This window comes from Lissotriton vulgaris, chromosome 6 (genome assembly GCF_964263255.1).
Source record: "Lissotriton vulgaris chromosome 6, aLisVul1.2, whole genome shotgun sequence".
Lineage (NCBI taxonomy): Eukaryota > Metazoa > Chordata > Amphibia > Caudata > Salamandridae > Lissotriton > Lissotriton vulgaris.
The window spans coordinates 1,665,785,047-1,665,811,928 of NC_141694.1; the positions used below are offsets into that span (position 1 = coordinate 1,665,785,047).

The 26,882-nt window shown below is 42.2% G+C and overlaps 1 long non-coding RNA gene across 1 annotated transcript in view; it reads left to right on the plus strand.

The window, feature by feature from the left end:
• LOC147709278 (uncharacterized) overlaps positions 1–25,193 on the plus strand; it is a 79,380-nt gene extending 54,187 nt beyond the window's left edge. The window contains exons 3-4 of the long non-coding RNA XR_015296543.1: positions 2,300–2,389; positions 24,941–25,193. This is a non-coding gene — a long non-coding RNA (uncharacterized LOC147709278). The remainder of the gene's footprint in view (positions 1–2,299; positions 2,390–24,940) is intronic.
• Positions 25,194–26,882: the final 1,689 nt, after the last annotated feature.

The window sequence follows — 26,882 nt, forward strand, 5'->3', positions numbered from 1 at the left end:
TCACTAATCCATTAAAACAATTAACAATGGGGAACACTTGCACTTTGACACTGAATAGCAGTGGCAAAAGTGCCCAAAGCATCTGGCCAGCAAAAAAATAGCAAAAACATAGGAGGCAACAGCAAGAAAATGGAAGGTAGACCCACGCCAATGGTGCCAGGTCTAACAGTAGAGATAAATTATTTTGCCAATAGGATTCAGACACAATGTTCAATGAATGAATCATCAAGCAGTAACATGCAAAATTAAAAGACACTACATGTCAAAGCAGCAGTTGTACCAAGTTACTACATATATAACATTTTTATCATCTAAAACATGTACAACAGCCAAATACACTCTTCATGTGTTGTTAGCACAGGGAACCTTAAATATCCCTAATATATGCAGAAATGTATACAGATGCGAAAAATAGTCCGGAGATATTCATATGCACACCATTCAGCTAATGTCATGAGGACTGCACACGTATAGAAAAAGGCTTTCAAAAAGACATTGTTACAAATGTATCCTTCAATCTCACACAACCAAGTTATTGTGTTCTGACAAGAGCCCATCATTCTTTTTGCCCATTCTGTCAGTGTTCATATGTGTGGTGTTTAGTAATGAATGTAGCTTCAATTTAAAATAGTCCTGATGCCATTGCTTTACCTCGTTGGTTTGCTGAGGCTACAAAAAGAACGGACCATTTTAAATCATTTTCTGAATGTTGTTTTTCTACAAATTGTTCAACTAGAGGGGCCTCTGCACATCTACATTGGATTCTTGATCTATGTTGCTGAATACGATTTCTGATACGTTGAGTTGCTTGTCCGATGTAGCATTTGTCACATAGACACCAAATGCAGTACACCAGAATTCTAGTGCAACAGTTAGAAAATCTCCGTTGTTGATGCTTAACTCCATACACTGTAACTTCTTTTGAATTAGTGGTAAACTTGCCTGCTGTGCATTGGCTGCATTTGTAATGTCCCGTGACTGGGGGTAACTTGAGCATTTCAGACAGATCTCTTTTTTACCGTTCCCCTTGCTGCTTTTACCAGATGCTGTGTAAGGTTTTTCCCTCGTTTGAATGAAAACAGTGGTTTAGGAATTTGGAATGATGTTGGGGCAAACATATTAAGGACTTACTTTGGGTAATTTATTTGCACCACTCCCAATACGGCCACTGCGTGTCGTTAGGAACCTTCTAACAAGCTGGTCAGTCCTTGGATGGGGGATTCGGTAAAGGAAAGGGATCATGGGTCTGTAAAGGTGAGATGTGAAGATTCTCAAAAGAAGTATTCTGATGGTGTGAGGCAGGAAAGGGTTCATACCTTGTCTATCAAACCTGGAGTTTTGGTCAGAGTTCAGCTTCTTGGAATAGGGGTGAAAGGTTGTTCCACGTTTTACCAACCCAAGACAGTCCTTAGTGTCGAGGATTTTGTGGTCATGCTGGAGGATAATAAATGGTGGAACAAGGAGAGGTTAACACTTCAGTGGAGCAGGAATGTAATTATGAGAGGGGATGGGAGTGGGATTGTATGTGCCCGAGGTATGTGGGTGTTAAGATCATCCGTATGAGGAGACCCCCACACGATTCTGTATCTATGTGTAGTTGTTATTATGTGTCCTTTGCAGGATTTCTGGACTGTGTGCAACCTGTTAACATGTATCCTTTTCAGGATTTCTTATCTATGTACAGACTGCTGTCACATAACATTTTTGCATGTTTTTAATTTTGTAGGTTTCTTTAATGTTTCATAAGTTTTTTATTAATTTTGATAAAAATAGTATAAAAGGGAAGCTGTGATGGGACTGAATTCGGGGGTGAGAATCCAGTAATGGTTGCAATGTTATTATTAGAACTGGTACGGCAGTTTCAGAGGTTTCCCTGCCTGGTCAGTTGTGTTTCCATCTACTTGCGTGGACTTCAATAAAGGAGTGGAAACCTATCTGTGTCTTGTGAACCTCTCTTCAATATCGCACACTTGAGAGATGATGCAGGAGCCAGGAACCTCCTGAAAAAAACACGCTGTTGCTTACAAGGAAAGCAATCGGCAGAAGAAATACCTTGTGTACCAGTTTTTAATACCTCTAAAATGTCTCTTTTTGACACTGTGTTGCTTCATACTGGTTAAACAGTTCCACGGTGAAGTTATTACTAAACAGGTATTAGTGTTATTGTTCACTGATACAGCCTTTCACATGCGGCACTTGCAAACATCACTCTCTTTTGTCCTTATGCATGCACCTTCAGTTTGTTGTGCACCTTGGGTGTGTTTTGTTCATAAATGTTCTTTTCTTTTTTTTTTTTTAGATTCCGATGATGGTGATGATTGAAGATTGAGTCTTGAGTTGCCACTGCTGTGGAGGTGAAATCCGGAAACCAGGATAAAGACGTTCTTCTGTAAGCCAGGTTTCTGAGGTCCTCTTTCGGGCGAAAACTTGATTCAGAGCATGGTACAAGTTATGAGCGGTTTAAATAACACTGAACCCAAAACGACTGCCGAGATCTCACGGAAACTTACAATCTTGCGAAATTTTGGCAAATCATAGGCAGATGATGCTGAAGCACAGGCAGCTGTGATGCTTAACAGTAGCAAATTAAACAAATAATAAATCTAAAAGTACATCACTTGATGTCGGCAATGATACAGTGTACTGGGTCTGTGTAACTTGGTTACTTAATGTCAGGGGGCTACAATATTGCCCTTATGAGGATGAGTTATCAGAACAGGGAAGGGACATGGCGTACTAGGGAACTGGGCACGAAACAAGTAGACCAGCACCATGACAAAATCACTCCTGAGGTCATGGTTTCAATAACTCATGAGAGTTATGGTTAAAAGCTATGATATTCATCTGAGGGGCTGCTGTACTCCCTGCACCCCTCCCGCACCACTTAAAACGTACATTGGTAATGCGCCAGTCCATTATGGGGCACCACAGAAGTCAGGAAAAATGCAAATTTGCCTCTAAATAGTCATTATGCGACACCCCATCCCTAAGTAATTAGCAGATTCTCCCATTGTATGACTTATGCTGTGCATTTCCTTTTGTCTTTACTGTTTTTTTTAAGATGGGCGCCTTGGTCCTACCAGGGGCACCGGCAGCCTTAGTTCATGTTGGGGCAGTGTGGGCAGCAACTAACATGCTGCCTGGCCAGTTCCCCACCTGGTCGATATTATTATTTTGAAAGCACGGGAACCAGCAGGTGCATGGGAGTCTTTTGTCTCTGTGATCTCAGGGATGGTGTCCTGGGGCTGCCTCATGCTTCCTAGGGATGGGTCCCAGGGCTCTCTCCTGCACTCACATGGCTACCCTGTGGCCAGGCATTCCATCTGTATCAAGCCTCAGAAGATTGGGTCCCCCAGGCTAAAGGAGCGTCTGTAAAGTAGGGAGGTAGGCAGAGGAGCCCTCAAACATGCCACACTCTCCCCAACCCCCAATTTGTTATCAAAGATTTGTCGATCCACTGCAATTTCCCACCCATTTTTAAGAAATTGAAGAAAAGCCCCACGAGCACTGTTTATGGTCAAAGATTAAATCATTTAAATCTGCATAACTTAGGCCAGATGTGTTGATTTCCATGATACTGGTCATATTTTACACGTTGTGGTATGCTTTAGTAACCTGGAGCATTTGAAGCAGGCCTCCAAAGGGGACAGTTTGTGGGCAGCTGGTTTAATTTGCTCCTTGCATCAGCTTTCTCCTCTCCTTTGCCCACTTCAGTTCCCCAGGCCATCTTGCAGGGTATTGGGGGTGCAGTGGAGTACAAGTCTTCAACCAATTTGTCCAGAGGGAGCATAAGGAGGCCAGCACCCTAGTCCTGTAGATACCTTTCTAGACCTGGCAGTCAGCTGAAGGCAAAATCCTTTGTCTACCAAGGGTAGCAGGTGGTTTCTCTTTCCTCCTTCCAGCTATCCATTATTTAGGTGATGTTGCTGTCCAGTTCCAAGGTGTCCACTCTGTCTTTCTCTTGTGCAGGGGCCTATAGGTGAGGGTGGAAAGTTGTAGATGCCAGCCACCCCTGGCCAATCCTAGGATGCCACATCATCCCTCCACCCCTGTCCCAAACCTCCTTCAAAGCCTTCTGGGACAATCTAGAATTGCAGAACCCTTCTTCCGTGGTCAGAGATCATGTGCCGGTCCAGGGGTGTGGCTATCATAGTGGGCAAATCCTCCCTTGTGGTAACTCCAAATCACTTCTGGTGCAGCTCCCCTTCCCCACTGGGTTTGAAGCCAAGTTGACTAGAGTCACAAAGGAAGATGGCACCTGTTGTCAGTTACATCTGCTTGTGACAGAGGAGTTTTTTTTTGCAATTAGTCCTGGAGCACAGACCCCAGTCCATCCTGACAAGGGAAGGCCAGAACCTGCCCACACCCAAGCCTTTTGGCCTCTGTCTGGGAGTAATACACACCTCACCATAGGGGAACCATCCAGCCAGATTGACAATTGAAGGCTTACAATCTTTAGACACACAACTGAGACCTTTATAAAACTACCAGTTTGTCACTAGTGAGACAAACATTTTTTTAAACATTAACTTGCAGTTTGAATAATCATTAAAACAAGTCTATAAAATATTTTCTCTAGCTGCTAGCAATCCAAATTCAGCATTTAAAAAATGTAACAATGTAGTCATTCCATGTGGAAGCAGCCAGCCTTGCTACAGTGAAAATCGCTTTGGGGGGTATTTCACTGTAAGGACATGTTCTAAATTAATTTCTATATGTCCTACTTTCAAATATCATGGCCAATGCGGCCTACTTAAGTGTTACATTATTAATCTTTAAATGAAGGTTTAGGCCTGTCAAAAGGGGTTACTTTTACAAGTCAAACTTGTAATTTAAAACTGCCACATTTATTTACCTGTGTCCAGCTACCAGACTGCATACAACTGTAGTCTCGTACACACAACCCACACACGAGCATGTACAATTGTTCACTCGTAATCAGCCCAGTGCCCCTTAACTTAGCTGAGTCGCAGCGGCCTTATCTTAAAAGGTGGACACTGGCAACAAACATGCACAGCCAATTGAGTGAGACTTGGGTAGTGAGACTCATCCATTGTAAGGGTCTAAACTCTTGATGAGCCCAAGCAAAAAATACTAGCAAACTACATGGGCAGAAAACATTTGCAACACTCGGCTATTACAAGTTATTCCCACTAAAATGGGAAATAACTTTGCAGACCCCGTTTTTCAGGGTTAATTTCATCCCAGAATACCCTATATCTTGTGAAATAAAGCTCCCTTCCCTCTGCTCTGAGCAGGTGGTAAATGGGGTGGATGGACTGGTGTAGGTCATACGGTTGAGGGAGGAGGAAGAGAGGTGAGCAGGTACTTCTTCATAGTTCTTCATGGGTCAGACGCTCTGTCCCCGGGTGTTTGTCATCTCAGTACCTAGGTATAACTTGCTGCCCTTTGAAAAGTCAGTTTGGGGTCAATGAGATCACAACCTGAACTGCTTCACTGGAGAAAGGACTTACAGTGCCTCGTAACTCAATTTACTGAGGAAGACATATTATTAACTAATGCCACACATGATGGCAGTATAATAGTGGGCAGCAACAACTAGCTTTGAGTTGGCACCAGAAGTTTGCTGTGGGTAGGTTTCTGGCTTCCAACATGTGAATGGACATGCTTTTCTTTTGGGGGTAGACTGTGATGATTGCAGGCATGGTAAATTCTATTGTATTAGTTGAAAAGAGTGGCAGCGAAGATTGTGCAACACTTGCTTACATTCTGTTCATCAAGTATGCACTACCCACAGTCACAGAATATGTACACCCAATGTTACAAGTCAGATCATTACGCTGAGAAAATCAGGTCAGCAAACGACCCCCGATTTGCAGATGAAGATGGGCAGTGTATCTATTTCCCGCATCTAGGCACACTTAGGGCCAGATGTATGAAGCCTAATACCGGTCGGTAATGGCCGAAATTACCGAATTTCAGCCGTTACCGACTTGTAGTAGGCATTTGAGATGTAGAGGCCTAATTTAAGGATTCGGTAATTTACCGAATCGATAATTTAAGGAATCAGTAAATTACCGAATTCTTATATACCAATTCGGTACATTACTGAATCCTTAATGTAGGAAGCACTCAAGTGAGTGCTTTTCACTTGTAAGGATTCGTTATTTACTACCAACTACAAGTTGGTGGTAAATAACGAAAACCGTTAAAAAATCAATTTTCTAACAGTACCATGTGGCAGACATACATGCCTTTAGGGCATGTATGTCTGCCACATGTGCACCCATGCACCATTTAAGGGTGCAACAGGGTGTCAATGTGACATCCTGCCACCCTTGTAGGTCTTCCCCCTCTTACTCATTCGGTATTTACTGATTCGGTATTCCCCATTCATTCCTATGGGCCTCCAGGCCCATAGAAATGAATGGGGAATACCGAATCGGTAAATACCGAATCGGTATTTACCGAATTTTACTGATTCGGTAAAAATTACCGAATGAATACCTACATACCATTTACCCATTCTAAAATACTATATCGGTAAACTTCTGTATTTTAGAATCTGTAAATGGTATTTACCTACATCTGGCCCTTAGTTGTATGTGTGAATTTTTTGTGACTAGGAAATATTTCGGAATAGTATGCACGGTTAGAAACTAATCACACCAGCTGAGAGATTGTCACCTTTAGGTCGATAACGAAAGATAACAAAGAGTTAAATAAGGTTATGCAAACTGACTAATATGGTAGCCTTGAATACTATACACATCGTCCTATTAGTTAAAGTACAATGTAATGTGATTAGGATCAAGGCTAGCATAATCTGCTTTACTTTCTTTATTTGCACTTTTAAAAATAAGGATTTTACATAATGAGTGTCAGCATTGGTATATCACTAAAGATCTTCTTGTAAGCCGACACTAGACACTAGAGGGGAATTAGATGCGTAGGTTTGTTTTAAGATAATTACTTCTTCGTAATTAACTCAAACATCATTACCAGACTTGCTCAAAAACATTTAAATGGGTCGTTTCGGGAAAACCAAACAAACAACTAGAGCACCTTCAAAGAAAGGTTAAAGTAATGTTTTAGACAGACTCTGAAATCAGATAAGAACTTACATTCAAAAAACAGAAAAGCGACTGCTCATGCATGGAATTCTGGGGAATGCTATACTCCAATTTTGTCTATTATTGTCCAGTAGTGGCCACTACTAAGAGTAGGTGGTGGGGCGAGAGAGCGCTTCAGAGGACAGCGGAGAGGGGGAATAAAAACATTAAAATAAACAGACTTATCTGGGTACAGCCGGGTGCTGCCGCCTCTGCTCTACAATATGAAGCTCCCAGCTTCAATGAGCACAATGAGCTTCTACAGGACCGCCACTAGCATTTAAATTACATGGCCTAGGTACATGTAGTACAATATACTAGGGACTTTATAAGTAAATTAAAGTTGTTATTAAAGTGTAACCAAATGTGACCATGTTTTAAGGAGAGAGCGCAAGCACTTTAGCACCAGTAAGAAGTAGTAAAGTGTGCATAAAACAAAACAAAAACAAATTCAGAAAAACAAGAAGGGTGAAGGTAGAAAGCTTCGCGGTGAACCTGTAGAGAGGGTCAGGTCCAATGATGCCCAACACTAACCTCTCTTTAGACTCTATCTTATTGATGGTGCGCATTCCTGCACTGTAGTTTTGCTGCAGGGCAGTGATGCAACATTGCTTGCAGCGCTGTCCAGCACCAAAACCTGCTGAGATGATGCCCCAAGTGTTAGCTTAAATTTTAAGACTGGCTCTTATATTCCTCTGAGGCCTTATCTGCCAGTCATGATACTGTTACCTTTGTTATTACAAGCCCCTCAGTGTGGCACAGTGGGGATGAATGCAGAAACCCCCTACACTCTTTGTTGCCATTTCACAGAGCCTCACACCTAATCCTGCAAACAGACAGTAGTAGCTAGGCAATATCAAAAAAATCAGTATACTATACACTTGGCCCACCTCCTTTCTGTAACTTTCATGTTAGAAGGCACACAGGGATGTCTCTTTCCAAATACCGTATCCCTAAAAGGTATGTTCCCAAAGGAGAGAGTGAAACACAGTGTAGTGGAATGAAAACAGACTTTAACTGAACTCAGTAAGGCAAAGGATGAACACAGGAATATCGCACCAATTCGTTGACTACATAAAGGTGAATAGACTTATTTTGACAAACTTATCAAAAACATGTACATGGGACAGTAAACTTTGGCTTTAGCAAATTAGGGCACATGAGTGTTTCAGAAAACCAAAAACTTTATGAATATGCTATAAGTGACAGGTACATTCTTAGCCGAAATAAGCCCTCTAATGAAATCTACAACCACTGTATTGAGGAAATAAGCAAAATCTGTGTTACATTTGTGCATTACAAAAACAATTCACAAATGCAGCCAAGTTATGGGGTCATCTGCATGGTGCTATTTTTTCTAGTACCAATCCTGGCAGTTTTCCAAATTTTGTGAAAGCTTTCCTTGTCCCTCAGATTTTGGGCTATTTATCAAAATGGTATACCTGAATGCTTAAACTACTTACCAGTAATGCCCTTACTTGAAGTCATCACTACTGAGGCCTCCCCACCTGCACTCAGACCCCGGTCCCACACCATCTTGAAAATAATAACTCCCCACCACCCTTCCCGTAAGTAAGCAAGCTCCAACCAACCCACGTGTTGGTTGTATACACAGGGAAGGCGAGAGGGACAATTGCTTCAAGTGAGAGAGTTGGACTCAGAGTAATGCCATTACTGGTAAGTAATTTATGCATTACGCTATAGTCCCTCCCTTGTTTGAATCCACAATTAGTGCCAATGCCTGCTGCTCAAAGGTAAAGGTTTATTTGCAAATAGAAAGACAAGACTCTCTTATTCCTTCATAGTAGACAAAACCTCCTAACCATAGACGTCATGAATGCATCTTACTTCTGATAGCCTGTAATGCTTAGAAAAGGTAGAGGAATCAGGCCATGTAGCCACTCGGCCAATCTCAGAAATAGAAGCCCCTTGCAGATCCGTCGCCAAAGAAGACACGCTGCGGATCATTCTACCTTGAATCGCTAATGATGAAACCTGACCTTACACTTCATAGGCGTTTGCTTTGAACCACCTACTCCAAATGGCTGTAGCTGGCTTCTTACCTTTCTTTCATGGACCAAAGGTCACAAAAAAAAACTCAACTTTCTGAAAGGATTGAACCTTTTGCAAATAGATGAGGAGAGCCCTCGTCACATCCTACAAGTGTAACTTACGTTCCTCCTCCCCGGAAAGAGGAGAGGGGAAAAACTTCCGTAAAATAACCTTCTTTTTAATGAAAAGGGAAATTGATTTTAGGAACAAAAGAAAGGATTGTGACTAGCACCACCTTGTCCGGAAAGACTTTGCAGAAAGGAAACCTTAAGACAGAACCCCCAACTCCCCATACCTCCTCGCTGACATAATTGCTACCAGAAAGATCGTTTTGAGAGTTCCAAAGACTCAAATGGAGTCTTAGTCAATGCATCCAAACCTAAATTCAATTCCCAGGCAGGAACAGATCTAAACGACTGAGAGCAGGTATTGGACAATCATTTTAAGAGTATAGTGACTAAGCCCTCTTCATCGCCAATTTTTTTGATGGACTTCTAAATGCCTTGCTCGTTGCTCATTAAACTCGCAGTGTAGCTACCATCAAACCCAACCACGACCCATCCTGCAAAACTGCATAATTGTGATCAAACTGACAGAAGTGGGACCTTAACCTTTTTTTTCACACCACCTTGAGAAAGAACCCCAGTGCCCATTATAGGCTCTACTAGTTGACCATTTTCTGGAAGCCGGTGCTGTAGTCACCATAGTCTCCGTAAATCCCAGACCTTTCAATCCCCTTCTACGAACATCCAAGCTATCAAGCCAATTTTCCGGAAAGAGTCCATCCTCAAGCTTAGGAAGTCCAGAGTAGATGGAACCAGAGGGAGAGACCATTCATGAGACACCTGCATCCCTACCAACAAATTGTGTGTGTCTTATAAAGCGCACTTCTACCCGCAACGCAGGCCTCGTAGCGCTATAGACCGCTGGGGAACCCGTCCTGACTTTCCCTGTGAGATAGTCCCTCCTGGGAGTCTCCAAGGTGAAACCAGGCATCCCCGGCGTTTGTGGGGGGCCGTTGTGGAGATGAGGCAAGCTAATGCCCAGAGTTGCCGAGTGTGATCTCTGGTTGGAGAAGGCACCGATGCGAGAATTATCGATTCCGCTGATCCTGGTCCGAGACCCTGCCACGTCGGGAATCGAACCCTGGTCCCGGGCCGTTCTCTGCTCTCGGGTCTGCCGTCTCTAACCAGTGAGCCACACCACTCCACTCTAACCAGTGAGCCACACCACTCCACAAAGGAAACCAATTGGCTGAAGACCAACAAGGAATAATTAGAACTACAGAGAAAGAAGAGAATCCTGGGCCCAAGAGAACATTTTGTGAGTAATCCTGTTCGGGCTTCTGGAACATGTCACCATTCTTGCCTGTTCATATAACTTGTGTCCTTGGCCTGTCTTCACTAAGACAGACTTTCCTTGAAAGTGGGAGCTGAAAACAAGAAGAGTCTGCCCCACCACCTCAAGCTCCCTCCAATTTGAGGATCTTAGCACTTTGCTGTGGGACCAGAACCCCTGCACTTGCAACGCATGTCCCTATACCTGACCGACTAGCATCCATGGTAACAACTACTGGATCTGGCGGATCCAACTGCACCCCTTTTAATAGGTTGGCTGAATCCACCCATCATGCCGGATCCTCCCTTACTTGCTGGGTGAGAGGAATAGAATGTGTCAGTTCCTGCACAACTGTATGTCTGTTGTGGAGAATCCAAGTGATCAGTTTGTGGAGATGGAAGCGAGCCCATGGAGGTAGAAAAACTTTGAGGATTTATCTCCCTGAACACTGAACCGCTAAATCACCTTTGACTGTTTGGGCACTATTCGGTCCATGATGTGCCTCTGAAGTCTGACCAGGTGGTAGCGAATCCTTCCTTGGAGTAAGGGAAATTTTGCCCCAATGAAGATGAGGTCCTGCACTTGCATTAAAAAATGTGACTTTTCCCAATACACGAAAAAAACATGTGTCTGAAGACTCTCCATCACCCAGTTTGTATGGGACAACAACAAACCTGAGGGAGCCCAGATTAACCAGTTGTTGAGGTTCATATGTACAAAGATTCCCTTGGTTTACAAGCAGGGCTACCAATGGCACTAACGCTTTGGTGAAAACCCTGTGGGATGACTAGAGCCCAAAAGGAAGAACTTAGAGTTGATAGTGATTGTTCTCCAAAGGAAACCACAAATATTTTTGGTGTGATCTCTTTATGGGCACAAGGAGATACACATCCTCCAGACCTAATGATGTCAACCAATTTCCTAGTCTTATTAAAGGGATTGAATGCAGAGTCACCATACAAAAGTGAAGAGTCTGAATCCAAGAACTGACTCCTTTTAATTCCAGAACTGATCTGTATGCACCCTGCATTTTCCGAACCAAGAGGAGGATTGAATGTGCCTCTTTCCTTTAAAGGCACTCTGACAATATCACTCTTTTCTAGAGTAACAGTTCCACTTCTTGTAGCAGAGCCAGATACTTGAGACCCGCTTCTGGAAGACGAGTGAGCTTCAATCCTGTCCTTGGAGATAGCTGCCAAAATCTATCACATACCCTTGTTGATTGTGCCCGCACTCACTTGTCAGTGACATCCAGGCGTCAATGCTCCAAAAAGGTGGGCATTATCCCTCTGAATGGAAGAATACTGGAGGAACCATAATTGCCTGGACCTCTTCTGAGATGGACTCATCTTATTGGAATACTCCTTAGGAAATAAGTACCATCTAGACTGGTACTTCTGCTTGTGAGCGGTAGAAGACTAAAAATCACAAAGGGGAGAAGATCCAACTATCTTATTCCAAAATGTTCTATAACCAGACCTTCTCTTGTAAGAAAGAGTGCGCTTTAAGTAATCAGACCTTCCATTGCACGGAAGAGTGTGCATCCAGTTCTTGAGTGTGCTTCCAGTTCATGAAAGCTTTCGATATCATTGAATACAAATGTACCTCGAAGAGCATCTTGTCTTGAAACTAAATCTTCATCAATGCTTTCTTTTCCACCACTTCAATTTTCCACTGCCTCAGCTAGAGGCTAAGCCTGGCCACCAATATGGCTCCTGAAGACATTATAGTTGCATTAATCACATCAGAAGAGATATCGGCCAGCAGATGTACTTGCTGTTCCATGCCGGCCAAAAGCTCTGAACATTCAAGAACCCCCATGTAAAGCTACTGCTAGCTAGTCAAAGTCTTTGATAACCAACTGAGTGGTGAATGCTGCATACAAATTGGCCATCAGTGCCAGATTTTCTGCTGCAAATGCCTTTTTCATGCCAGTATCTATTTTCTTATCAGAAGAGTCAGCAGGGAAACAATTATCAGGATTAATAGCAGTTTAACCAATAACAGTAGCCAAAATTGAATACACTTCGACATTGTGTGGAAGAACATCATTACCTCCCAGCATGCATAGTTTCTGCAGGAATGGTGAAAGTAACACCTTATCCATCTCCTTCCACTCTGATAAGATCATGTCTTTAATTGCACCAAGAAATATTACTGCCATTGCACATGGTTTAATATACTGCAGAAACAGAGCTTCATCTCCATTCTCCAAGTGAAAAGGTGGAAACCCCAGATTATCCCTAACATGAGACAGGATGTCCACCATTTCTTCTCTCTTGAGATATTTCTCCTGCAGACATGGAAGGCTTGTCAGAATCAGAGGATGAAGACTCCCTGCTCCAATCATGTGTGAAAGTCTGTTACTCCTCTTAGAATTTGAAGAGGCCAAGGCTTTCCATACTGCTGCCTCAATCATATCCTGAACTTTTGACTTAGACTTGAAGGGCAGAAAGGATCCAGATGAATTCCACCCATCAGTAGTATATTTAGTAGAATAGGGCCTTCATCATCAGAGGAGGAAGAGAAAATGACGTGCCTCATATTTGCAGCTCATCTGTCTGATATTATGGAACCATCAGAAGTCAGATCCCCCAGTATCTGAAATAAAAAAACACTAGTACAAACAACTAGCCCAATAGGTACACCCTCGAGAAATGCTCATTTATTGGAAACAAACACTCATCCTCCAATCAAAAAAACACATTAAGTCAGGAAAATAGATTAAATTGTGTTCCAAATGGGACCTTACCGCCTCTATCGAATCTTGGGAAGGCTCCTAACATCACTAACTGGAAGCAGAGAGTTGGGGCCAGCATGCTCCAACCTGGAAACAGTGACCCAGTCACAATGGAAATGCCATACTCCATCAAGGCGAGCATTCGCTGCCCTGCAGCAGATCAGACAAAAGCACAGCTCCCCTCAATCTAATTATTAACACTTTTGTTTATTGGCATTTCAAAGATTACAGCAATACAGCACAATTTTAACACTGCATAGGTATCCTGGTTTACAGGGCTCTCAGTGAAAACAGGAGCAAACAATCTCCCACAAGGGATGGGGTTATGGTTGCACTTTTAGGAGGTCTACATGTTATAAGATAATAATAATAAACATTTTTGATACAGACTATAACCGTGTCTTTGCATGCCTAAGTCTCTTCATAAAGTATATTAGCAATATTAGTTGCAGGAAGGTGAAGAGGGTAAAAAACCTGTGTGAGGGCGGGGCAGAAGGGAACTGGGGAAGCCATGCTGGGGGTAAGAAAAAAGTAGGCATTCGTCCCATGGCACATCATGCCTACAGATTCACGGTCTGTGCAACCTCATTTCTAACAAGCACCAGCTCACCATCATGGCCAGGGCTTGGCACCACAGTCAGACCCTCACTCCGATCCTCTGCTAAGCCATCTGCAGCTCCAGGTGATTCCCATTCATCAACTACTTTCCTCCAGAGTGGTGCAATAGGTCTGCGACTGACACCACTTGCTTCATCCCTCTGCAGTGCCCTTTCCTCAGCCTGTGTCCAGCACGTGACATTGGTCACCCAAGTTTCCATGTTAGTTCACCTGGGGGATTTCCAAGCCATGTCACTTGTTGCTTGGCCGGGGCAATGGCCAAGTCCACAAATCTGTTCTCCACGTTCTTCGTGCCTAGCCTATGGAAAAAGCCATAGAAACAAATTGGAAGCATGTTAGCAAGTGACCTAGACACGGTCTTATTGAGCCGCAGAATCACATTTCCCCCAGAACCCAGCGAGCCCAGGGCAACCCCATGTCATGTGTCCGAAGTCAGCGTCCAGTGTTGCACAGTGAGGGCAACCTCTAGGCTCCCCACTGTAGATAGTCTGAATCCTTTGGGGGGCACATCCTGTGAGTATAGTTGAATTGCATGTGTTTAAAACGCGTGTTGCGAGAGACTCTCTGTGGATAATCAAGCACTCTTCCCCATTCAGTGTCTGTCCCTTCCCAGCCCAAGTCAGCCTCCTGTCGTAAATTGGCAGCAAGCAGGTTGGCATTCGCTGAAGCAAGTGTGTTTTCCGATATTATCTTGCCTGTTTTTGGAAGCCATTTTGTATTTCTGTCAGCCATTTTGTATGCCATGTGCTACCTCATGTTCACCATGTGCTCTGTCCTACCTCTTTGTTAACTGCTTGTGTAATCTGCCTGGAAACAAGTCATATTTAGCCTCTGCCAATTACACGCATGCTCAGTCGAGCCACATCTGTTTCTGATCCATCACTGTCAGGAATGTTTTTACCCCAACTGGACAATCATTGGCTCCTCCCACTAGTTGAATTTGTGTTCTCAAAATGTCCTTATATGTACATAAAACTCATTTGAACATGTGTACCGCCTCCTTTTGAGCCCCTGTGCAGGTATAAAAGGACCATGTGCCTTCCATGCGGTGTGCTACTTCATGCATTGCATAAGGGTACTGTGTGACTGTGGTACCACCTCATGAGGTCTTAATAAATTTGTCTTTTCCAGTTTCCGTGCCAACTTCACTTCTATGATTTAGGGCTTTAAGCGGCGCAATTAGGCCTTGCTGAGACTCGATACTACAAATTGGCGCATCCAACGTGGGGCTCATTGGCGACTCGGATGCCCGAAGGACTGGCCGAAATAAAGGATTGGAAACTCGCTTTGGACGTGATCACTGCCGGAGGAGACCAGAGTCTTGGCTTCTACGGCGTTTTTCCTTTCTTTCTGATCTGACCATCCAGGTGGTGCCGGTCCTCGACTGAGATCTCTTCTGTTGATTCGCCGTGCAGAGACCGTTTGGTTGATTTGATGAACTTGGCAGTTGGAATCTGGACACTAACAGGATTGGTATGTTAAGCCTTTGATTGGTAAAGTAGTTTAGCAACACTTACTGTGGCTCTTTGTATGCGTTAGCTAACATTTAATTTTGTTTGGAAAAACTATATATAAATTGCAATTTATATAGGCAGGTAATGAGGAGATTTTTCTCTGTCTTATATTTTTTTCGAACGGCGCAACGTAGGTAGATACTTTAAGCGCTACTTTGATTATAATATTGCATATTTTGCATTATTTTTGGCATGCCTGTTTTCAGCGCACTTCGTAGGATGTGTTGATTTTGTAATGGTACCAGTTTGAAACTCGACGAAGCTCAACCAGCTCCCCCAGATGGGACTCCTAATAGGGATATGTATGTAAAGTATGGTCTTTCTTCCATAATGTACAGTACTTTATGGAATAAATTCACTAAAAAGGATCCTGAGTTGCGTTGGCCTATGAATGGGTCATTTCATTTACGAAAGATTCAGTATGTGGAGCAGTGTATGTTTCAGCGAAAGACTAGACAAGATATGTTTGATTGTGTACGAATGTGGGAGAAAGCGGTGCGTGAGCGAATGAAGCGTGAACAAGTCTTAATTGAAAAAGAACAGCGTAAAACCATTCTCTCAAAAGTCTTAGAGTTAAAAGACAAAGAAACAAAAGAATTAAAAGAAAGAGAGGAAAGGGAGCGAAATTTACAGGTAACTGGCCAGTACGCTGTTAGACATCCCCTTTATCCTATGCTTAATAAGCAACAAGATGATTTCTTGTTATTAGATCGTTCTCCACCCCTGTTTATTTTGCCTTCTGCTCCTGATAAGTCCAATGAAAAATATCCTGAAGATCGGGATAAAGCGCAAGACACTCGTTCTATGATTCCCGCTGCTCGCTCTACAGAACTTAGATCTGCTGCTCGGGAAGCTGTGCTTAATACAGCTGCTGCCCCCGACCTCTCAGAGGATATGAAAAACTGGCCGGAGAAGGAGCAAGTATATTTTATGGAAGCATTTGCTGGAGAAGTTATTGAACAATTTGGGAAAATTACAGGAGAACTTGAGCCTATCGATGTGACACAGGATTATATGAACATGCGTGATGGTCTTTATCTCTTTTCCCAGGTAGCTGACTCAATCAGGCGTTTGGTTAAAATACCTGCTGAGGCAGCTCGACTGCAACAGGAGAAAAAGGCAGCGGACGCAGCTGCGCATACATCTCAGACCGGCACGGCTCAAGCCTCTATCTTCGGATCAGATAAGACTATGATAGTTCATGCGAAACCTATGCGGGAAACCGCACCCTTGTATATTCCTCCTAAAGGCGAGGGAACAGATGAGGATAAAGCTTCTGCTGATGTTAAGGGTTATTTTGTTAATAATTGGGTTTATACTCCTTGGAATGGAGCAGATGTTATGGCTCTTAAGACCGCATTGCCCGATCCGCGTAAAAATCCAGCAGCCTTTTATGAGGAAGTTGAAGGCGCTATTAGTTCGTGTACTATGACACTGCCTGATATTGATTTGTTTTTTGGATTTATTTTACCCCCTGATATGTGGAGAACTATTCGTAAAGTCGATGATAATGTAACTTTTGGAGCATTATGGAAAGATAGAAAATTAGCAGATTCGGAAAGGGAACCCGCACAGAAACCATGTCGGCTAATTCTAGATCTTTCAGCAGCTATATTAGTTAAATTAAAAATGATTATTCCCTCTAAAAAGATAGACTAGACTATATTAGCATTGTGTAAACAAAAGGTTGATGAGTTAGTGTCAGACTTCTTTACGCGTTTTGAGGAAGCATTTCATGATTTTAGCGGCCAGTCATTAATGGATGATACAGGCACACATTTGTTTGTTGACAAATATGTTACCAACTTGCGGCCAGAAATAGCCAGTCGCTTAAAAGCTAGTGAGAGTTCGTGGACTACCTCCACTCCGGTTTCTCTTGTAACCATGGCTCAGTATTACGAACTCCAGGAGCTAGAAGCAAAGGGTAATGAGGATAAAAAGACGAAAGATTTGAAGACGAAAGTTATGATGGCTCAAGCATTTGGTCCACCTGTTAGAGGCAATGATAGAGGTAGACGTGGATCCTATGGTTCGTCTTTCACTCGTTCCAATTTATCAGTTGACCAGTGTGCGTATTGTAAACAGTTCGGACACTGGGTCTGGCTTTTTGATTGTCCGGTATTACGCGCCCAGCAAAATCAACAAGGACAAATGAGAAATCGTTCAGGATATTCAGGGCCTAGAGGGAGCACAAATGATCGTGATAGGTTTGATTCAAATGAACGAAGGCAGAATGGGTTTAACACTTTTGATAGGCGAAATCAATATCAAATATCTGATTGCGTGCCATCTGATTTTCATGATTTTGCTTATGCTTAGGATTGCCTAGGATGGGGTAAGGAATCGGTTGAATTCCAGTAGATCAGACGGGTCCCAATATTACAGCACATGTTTTGGGTTTTACTGATCGGTTTCTGGTTGATACAGGAGCTACTCGTAGCATCTTGTGTAAACAATTTGTTCCAAGGGCTTCCCTGTCTGGCTCAACTATTTCATTGATAGGGTTCGATGGAACGCCCTCCCTTAGCCCATTGTCACAACCACTTACATTCCATGTTGATAAGTTTACTGCTCCATGCCCATTTTTGCTTTCACCGAACACGCCAGACAATATTGTGGGTCTTGACATGCTCAAGTATTTCAGAGCTACAATACGCTGTGCTCCTGAAGGAGTGCGTGTTATTATGAATGATTATTACCCTGTGCCCGAAAGATCTTGTATTCTTAACACCTTGGCTGCTAGAGGTTTTCCTCCGCGGCGCTGCATTTTCTGATTTCCCATTGTTCATGACGAGCTCAGCTCGTCATGAGCACACGACCAGTGTACTGCATGACGAGCTGAGCTCGTCATGAGCAGCGAAGGGGTTAAAGAGGATACTGCATTAGCTTCACTCCTGAGTGTTTTGTGGACTACTTCGGACACTGATGTAGGACAGATGATTATTCCACCAGTGCACATTAGTGTCAAGGAGGGTGCTTTATTACCACGTTTGCCTCAGTATAGGATTTCACAAGAGGGTGAAGATGCACTCATACATATTGTTCATGATTTGATTGAAGTTGGGGTTGTGGAGGAAGTCTCTTACAATGTTTGTAAAAGCCCGATTCTTCCAATTTTGAAAAAAGATACTGATACTAGGATTTATAGGTTTTTTATCGATTTACGGGCAGTAAATAAGATCGTGGTACCACAATATCCTGTGGTTTCTGATATTACAACATTAATTAATTTGGTTCCCCCCACAGCGACCACATTCTCTGTGATAGACTTGAAGAAGGCTTTCTTTTCGATCCCTATTCATCCTGATAGTCGATATTTGTTCGCCTTCACTTTGAATAATCGATCGTATAGATTTTGCAGGATTCCTCAAGGCTATACAGAGAGTCCAAGTATTTACAGTCAAGCACTGAAAAAGCAACTTGATTCTTTTGATTTACCGAAAGGAGTGGCTCTCATCCAATATGTCGATGACATCTTGTTGGCAGCCGATACGCCTGAATTGTGTGAAGAAAGTACTTTGTCTTTGCTTTCTTTTCTTGCTACGCACAATCACAAAGTGTCACAAAAGAAATTACAATATTGTAGACCGAAGGTGACCTACGTAGGACACCTTCTGTTTAAGGAGGGTCGTGCATTGACACCAGATCGTATTCAAGCAATTTTAGATACACCAGTACCTTCCACTCAGAAAGATGTTCCTGCCTTTATTGGTTTGACTTCATTTTTTAGGCAGTGGATATTAGGATTTTCACACATTGTTAAACCTTTGCTAGCACTTTTGACTAAAGACACTCCCATGCTCCTCCCATGGATAGATGAATGTGAAAATGCTATTCAGCAGTTACGTCAAGCTCTTTGTTCTGCACCAGTGTTAGGTACTCCAGATTACACGAAGGCCTTTACACTCTATGTGCATGAGAAAGATGGATGTGCATTGTCAGTTTTGGTACAGATACAAGGTGATAAGCAGCGTCCCTGAGCATACTTTTCAGCTGTCCTTGATCCTGTTGCTCGAGGATTTCCTGGGTGTTTTCGTGCAGTGGCTGCAGCAGCTGTGTCTATACGTCAGAGTGAAGGGATAGTTTTGTCACATAAACTGTTAGTATTAGTATCCCATGCAGTAGATGCTCTCCTGAATCAGACTAGGACACAACATTGTGGCTCACTGGTTAGAGGAGGCAGACCTGGAAGCAGAGGTCAGCCTGGGACCAGGGTTAAATTCCCGGCTCGGTGGGGTCTTGAGTCCTAAAATGTTCATGGACTCGACAATTCTCGCTCCGGTGCCTACTCGATTCACGGGTTCACACTCTGCGACTCTGGGCAATAGCTTGCTTAATCTCAACAACAATTGGAATATATAGCATTTAAAAAAGTTCAACAAACTATAGACAAACATGTATCATCACCAACCAATTTGTTCTATCTGACATTGCAATTTTATGATCAATGCTTCTATTAGATGCTGATATTACTCCGCAAATTGTAGGTAACTCTGTTGTGGCTCTTAAGACCGCATTGCCCGATCCGCGTAAAAATCCAGCAGCCTTTTATGAGGAAGTTGAAGGCGCTATTAGTTCGTGTACTATGACACTGCCTGATATTGATTTGTTTTTTGGATTTATTTTACCCCCTGATATGTGGAGAACTATTCGTAAAGTCGATGATAATGTAACTTTTGGAGCATTATGGAAAGATAGAAAATTAGCAGATTCGGAAAGGGAACCCGCACAGAAACCATGTCGGCTAATTCTAGATCTTTCAGCAGCTATATTAGTTCAATTAAAAATGATTATTCCCTCTAAAAAGATAGACTGGACTATATTAGCATTGTGTAAACAAAAGGTTGATGAGTTAGTGTCAGACTTCTTTACGCGTTTTGAGGAAGCATTTCATGATTTTAGCGGCCAGTCATTAATGGATGATACAGGCACACATTTGTTTGTTGACAAATATGTTACCAACTTGCGGCCAGAAATAGCCAGTCGCTTAAAAGCTAGTGAGAGTTCGTGGACTACCTCCACTCCGGTTTCTCTTGTAACCATGGCTCAGTATTACGAACTCCAGGAGCTAGAAGCAAAGGGTAATGAGGATAAAAAGACGAAAGATTTGAAGACGAAAGTTATGATGGCTCAAGCATTTGGTCCACCTGTTAGAGGCAATGATAGAGGTAGACGTGGATCCTATGGTTCGTCTTTCACTCGTTCCAATTTATCAGTTTACCAGTGTGCGTATTGTAAACAGTTCGGACACTGGGTCTGGCTTTTTGATTGTCCGGTATTACGCGCCCAGCAAAATCAACAAGGACAAATGAGAAATGGTTCAGGATATTCAGGGCCTAGAGGGAGCACAAATGATCGTGATAGGTTTGATTCAAATGAACGAAGGCAGAATGGGTTTAACACTTTTGATAGGCGAAATCAATATCAAATATCTGATTGCGTGCCATCTGATTTTCATGATTTTGCTTATGCTTAGGATTGCCTAGGATGGGGTAAGGAATCGGTTGAATTCCAGTAGATCAGACGGGTCCCGATATTACAGCACATGTTTTGGGTTTTACTGATCGGTTTCTGGTTGATACAGGAGCTACTCGTAGCATATTGTGTAAACAATTTGTTCCAAGGGCTTCCCTGTCTGGCTCAACTATTTCATTGATAGGGTTCGATGGAACGCCCTTCCTTAGCCCATTGTCACAACCACTTACATTCCATGTTGATAAGTTTACTGCTCCATGCCCATTTTTGCTTTCACCGAACACGCCAGACAATATTGTGGGTCTTGACATGCTCAAGTATTTCAGAGCTACAATACGCTGTGCTCCTGAAGGAGTGCGTGTTATTATGAATGATTATTACCCTGTGCCCGAAAGATCTTGTATTCTTAACACCTTGGCTGCTAGAGGTTTTCCTCCGCGGCGCTGCATTTTCTGATTTCCCATTGTTCATGACGAGCTCAGCTCGTCATGAGCACACGACCAGTGTACTGCATGACGAGCTGAGCTCGTCATGAGCAGCGAAGGGGTTAAAGAGGATACTGCATTAGCTTCACTCCTGAGTGTTTTGTGGACTACTTCGGACACTGATGTAGGACAGATGATTATTCCACCAGTGCACATTAGTGTCAAGGAGGGTGCTTTATTACCACGTTTGCCTCAGTATAGGATTTCACAAGAGGATGAAGATGCACTCATACATATTGTTCGTGATTTGATTGAAGTTGGGGTTGTGGAGGAAGTCTCTTACAATGTTTGTAAAAGCCCGATTCTTCCAATTTTGAAAAAAGATACTGATACTAGGATTTATAGGTTTTTTATCGATTTACGGGCAGTAAATAAGATCGTGGTACCACAATATCCTGTGGTTTCTGATATTACAACATTACTTAATTTGGTTCCCCCCACAGCGACCACATTCTCTGTGATAGACTTGAAGAAGGCTTTCTTTTCGATCCCTATTCATCCTGATAGTCGATATTTGTTCGCCTTCACTTTGAATAATCGATCGTATAGATTTTGCAGGATTCCTCAAGGCTATACAGAGAGTCCAAGTATTTACAGTCAAGCACTGAAAAGGCAACTTGATTCTTTTGATTTACCGAAAGGAGTGGCTCTCATCCAATATGTCGATGACATCTTGTTGGCAGCCGATACGCCTGAATTGTGTGAAGAAAGTACTTTGTCTTTGCTTTCTTTTCTTGCTACGCACAATCACAAAGTGTCACAAAAGAAATTACAATATTGTAGACCGAAGGTGACCTACGTAGGACACCTTCTGTTTAAGGAGGGTCGTGCATTGACACCAGATCGTATTCAAGCAATTTTAGATACACCAGTACCTTCCACTCAGAAAGATGTTCCTGCCTTTATTGGTTTGACTTCATTTTTTAGGCAGTGGATATTAGGATTTTCACACATTGTTAAACCTTTGCTAGCACTTTTGACTAAAGACACTCCCATGCTCCTCCCATGGATAGATGAATGTGAAAATGCTATTCAGCAGTTACGTCAAGCTCTTTGTTCTGCACCAGTGTTAGGTACTCCAGATTACACGAATGCCTTTACACTCTATGTGCATGAGAAAGATGGATGTGCATTGTCAGTTTTGGTACAGATACAAGGTGATAAGCAGCGTCCCTGAGCATACTTTTCAGCTGTCCTTGATCCTGTTGCTCGAGGATTTCCTGGGTGTTTTCGTGCAGTGGCTGCAGCAGCTGTGTCTATACGTCAGAGTGAAGGGATAGTTTTGTCACATAAACTGTTAGTATTAGTATCCCATGCAGTAGATGCTCTCCTGAATCAGACTAGGACACAACATTGTGGCTCACTGGTTAGAGGAGGCAGACCTGGAAGCAGAGGTCAGCCTGGGACCAGGGTTAAATTCCCGGCTCGGTGGGGTCTTGAGTCCTAAAATGTTCATGGACTCGACAATTCTCGCTCCGGTGCCTACTCGATTCACGGGTTCACACTCTGCGACTCTGGGCAATAGCTTGCTTAATCTCAACAACAATTGGAATATATAGCATTTAAAAAAGTTCAACAAACTATAGACAAACATGTATCATCACCAACCAATTTGTTCAATCTGACATTGCAATTTTATGATCAATGCTTCTATTAGATGCTGATATTACTCCGCAAATTGTAGGTAACTCTGTTTGTAAACCTACACATTTACGAGTTTTTTAGAATAAGCAAAGAATAGTAGGAATAAGTATTCTTGAGTGTATACTTTGACCGCGAAATAGTAGGATACTAAACAATCCTGGAACAAACATAATACAAGCGCCCGTTTGTTAATCATTTATTGGTCTTCATTCAAGTCGATTCTTTAGAAAATAAAAACAAACAAAACTAGTCTTTTTACCTATGTTAAATATACAATCTGATTTGGTCGCGCCCCTTTTTTTAAAAATGAAACAGAGTAATGATATATTCTGCATCATTTCCATTCACGACTATTAAGGTCGGTAAATTGCATATTACAAGATGGCCGCTACTCTCCTTTTAGAGGAGATAAAGAAAGGACACATCTCGCTAGTCCTATTTCCATTACCAAACAAACAGGGTATAAAAACCATGAGGCGAGAGAATTACATGTTCTCTGCCGAATTGCTGCTGCCTGTTGAACTGCGAGGATAGCCTTCGACCTTTGTTTAACCAGGTAAATGGTATATCTTTACAACTGAGGATCTTTAGTTGGGAAACTAGTTTAATGTCCTCTAAGCTAGTTTAAACCTGGGCACCTAATATTAATGGTGATCTCCTTATTACCATTTGTAGGACCGCCGTTTTAAGTGAATTTTCGTTTAAAAGTGATCGAGGGCCTGCAAATCGCTTAAACACACAGGTATGTTAGTCCTTTAACATCGATATCTTACTAGGCTAGTTTTCCGTATGTGATAATTTTAACAAAAGTCTTAGTTGAAATGATATGTGACAAGTTCTCCTTGATTTATTTCCATCAGAAAACTGAAGTATAGACTATCTGTGCGTTTTCATCAGCAGCCCCACTTCCAAAGTCACACAGGGAGATATAAAATCAGTCGATTCCTGTCTGTACAGGTAAACCTTTGTTCCCCATGTCATTGCTGATATAATTAATGGCTGACATGATAATTTTTAATGTGAGCCGTGTGTGTCAGTTAAGAATCTCTGCATCTCTTACAGCAACAACACCGCTGTTTCATATATGTATACCGATATATAATCAGTTTGCCCACCATAACACACAGGTGTGACAAATATTGAAGATCCTTTGGACCAGAATGTAATATATGGTCGACTAAACACACATGACAATGTCAAGAGGTAGTCATACACTTGTTGCAGTAAATAGAAAATAAGGCCAAGAATTTGATTTTTTTCAGAATCTAATGTGTTGATTCCTTCATTCAACTTTAATAAATATAAAAAAACTTTTTATCAGCAATAATTTGGCTCTAACCTTCAAACAATGCATTCAAGTTACATTTTAATTAAAGGATCGATATGAATGCATTAACTAGTCTACCCTGATATTTGTTCTACCATGAACGAGGGTTACATATAATATATGCTCTATAAACAACTTATGGTTTATTTTTGCTTTTCTGAAAACAGATGATTGCACTCATCGCTACCATCTACTTGAATTTGAGGCCCATTAAAGCTTCATGAGCTTCATTTATCTATAAGAAAGGTAAAAATTTCCTCCGAATCTACTAATTGTGACCAGGTCAAATGGATTAGAATTTTATTTCTTAATTGCAATTGGATTGTTTTGTGTTTCCATATAGACCATATCCACTATATGATGAATCGAGTGTTACAATGCATAACCGAACAATGTTTTTGGTTAACTGACAATACCATCAAGAATGAAAAAATAATAATGAAATATGTACAAAAGATAATGATGCTGCAATATGTCTTGAATTATGTTGACAAATTTCCTTTCTTCTGAGTATTAAGGTGTCATTGAATGAAATATTATGAGAAATAAAATCTAAAAGCAATATAGTTTGTTATTAAATCATGTAGAGAGTTTAGGGTTTTTTGGATAATATATGCAAATCCCTTGAATGGGAATAAAACAGTTTTTTAATTATCGTTTTTACTGTTTTTTAGGGTATTCATGATTTGATTTGTCTGTCCTGAGGATGGTCTCCATAACGCAAGTCTAGAGACCGAAACGTCGACTGCGCTTATTCCACTGCTTTTAATGATATAACTTGTAAATAGGTGGATAAGCTACAACAATTGCTGCAAATAGGCTGTTTTATTGATATTTTTCCTATTGTAGCTTTTGCAACAAATGATATACCCATGTATATTTTATTTTTGTTTTGTGAATAATTAAAACAAACAGAACTTTTCCATACACCCTGCTATTGCTCTCTCTCTTTATTACCGTTTGGTATTAGCTCTATTTGTTTAAAAACTTTGTCTGACACAAATTGTGCATCAGTGGTGTCAAATGCTTAGGACCACAAAATAATATATAATTTTGAATACTTTACAGTTTAACAAAATCCTTGACGGCACAATTACCCTTTCATACCTACCGCCCAAGCCCTCAAGGGTATATTGGGTTGCTCATTCTTAGTTGACATAATCTCCACAACGGCCCCTCGCGGCGGGATGCCTGGCTTTCACCTTGCGGATACCCTGCCAGGGTTATCTCACAGGGGAATACCAGGACGGGTTCCCTAAGCAAGCCCTTAGAAACCGCTCGGTGATTTGCGCTATATAAATTCCTGTACATTTACATTTACATCTAACTAGTGCCCGTCTGACAGGATATGAATTGACATTATTAGCGCCTCATATTACTTTGAAGAGGTGTGCCACGTTAAATCCAGCCACTTTGTTGCCATACCCTGCGGCTCAGTCCCAATCAAAGGAGCCTCATGATTGCATTTTCCTTACTGAGGAACAGACAAAGGGCCGCATTGACTTGCAAGACATACCCCTTTCAGATGTCTATGGGGAACTGTGGGTTGATGGGTCCTGTTTGAAGTTGTCAGATGGCACGACCTCAGCCGCATATGCCATTACAACACTTGAGACAGTAGAGGAGACAGCTCGCATACCACAGAAGTCGGCTCATGCAGCTGAACTAATAGCGCTGACATGAGCGTGTGAGCTTAGCACTGATTTATGTGTGAACATTTACACGGATAGCCGCTATGCTTTCGGAGCGGCCCATGATTTTGGCCTACTCTGGAAGGAGAGAGGTTTTCTAACATCACACGGGATGCAGATCATGCATGGAGAATTGGTGCAGAATCTTTTAACTGCGCTAACATACCCAAGGAAGGTAGCGATTGTGAAGTGTAGCATACACAAGAAAGTGACTGATAAAATAGGACAGGGTAATGCTTTTGCTGATCGCGTAGCTCGTGAGACTGCGATGCAGCGAAGCGCCACTTCTATATACGTGGTAAAATCTCAAGCTGAGCAATGGCATGATGCTAGAGAGGAAGTACTAAATGTACAGAGATCTGCCTCGAAAGCAAAACTTGAGCAATGTTCCAAAGAAGGAGTGTTGGACGATGAGGGTTGCTGGCATACTAAAGACATGGATAAGTGGAAATTACCTGCAGCCTATTTACAACCTATGGTTCAAAAAAATGAGACATGGGCTGGCACATGTTGGAGCTCTAGCAATAGTGAAATTGCTTACACGAGTTTGGGAGCATCCTGAGATTGCCAGCACTGCTAAGAGAGTAGTACAGTCTTGCTTGATCTGTTTTCAATATAATCCTGGTAAAGGGACACAAACTCCTACAGGAGGGTTTGCTACACCGACTGCACCTTTTGAGGTTTTGCAGATGGAATACCTCCAACTTGAGCGCTGCAACAATCTGAAGTATGTCTTAGTGGTGGTTTGCGCCTTTAGTAAATGGATAGAGGCATACAAAAGGTAATTCAGCGCTAACTACAGCTAAGGTGCTGTTGAAGGAGTATGTCCCGAGATTCGGTATTTGTAAACTTTTGTGGAGTGACAACGGACCCCATTTTATTGGGCAAGTTGTTGACTATGTCTTGAAAGGATTAGGGATCAAAC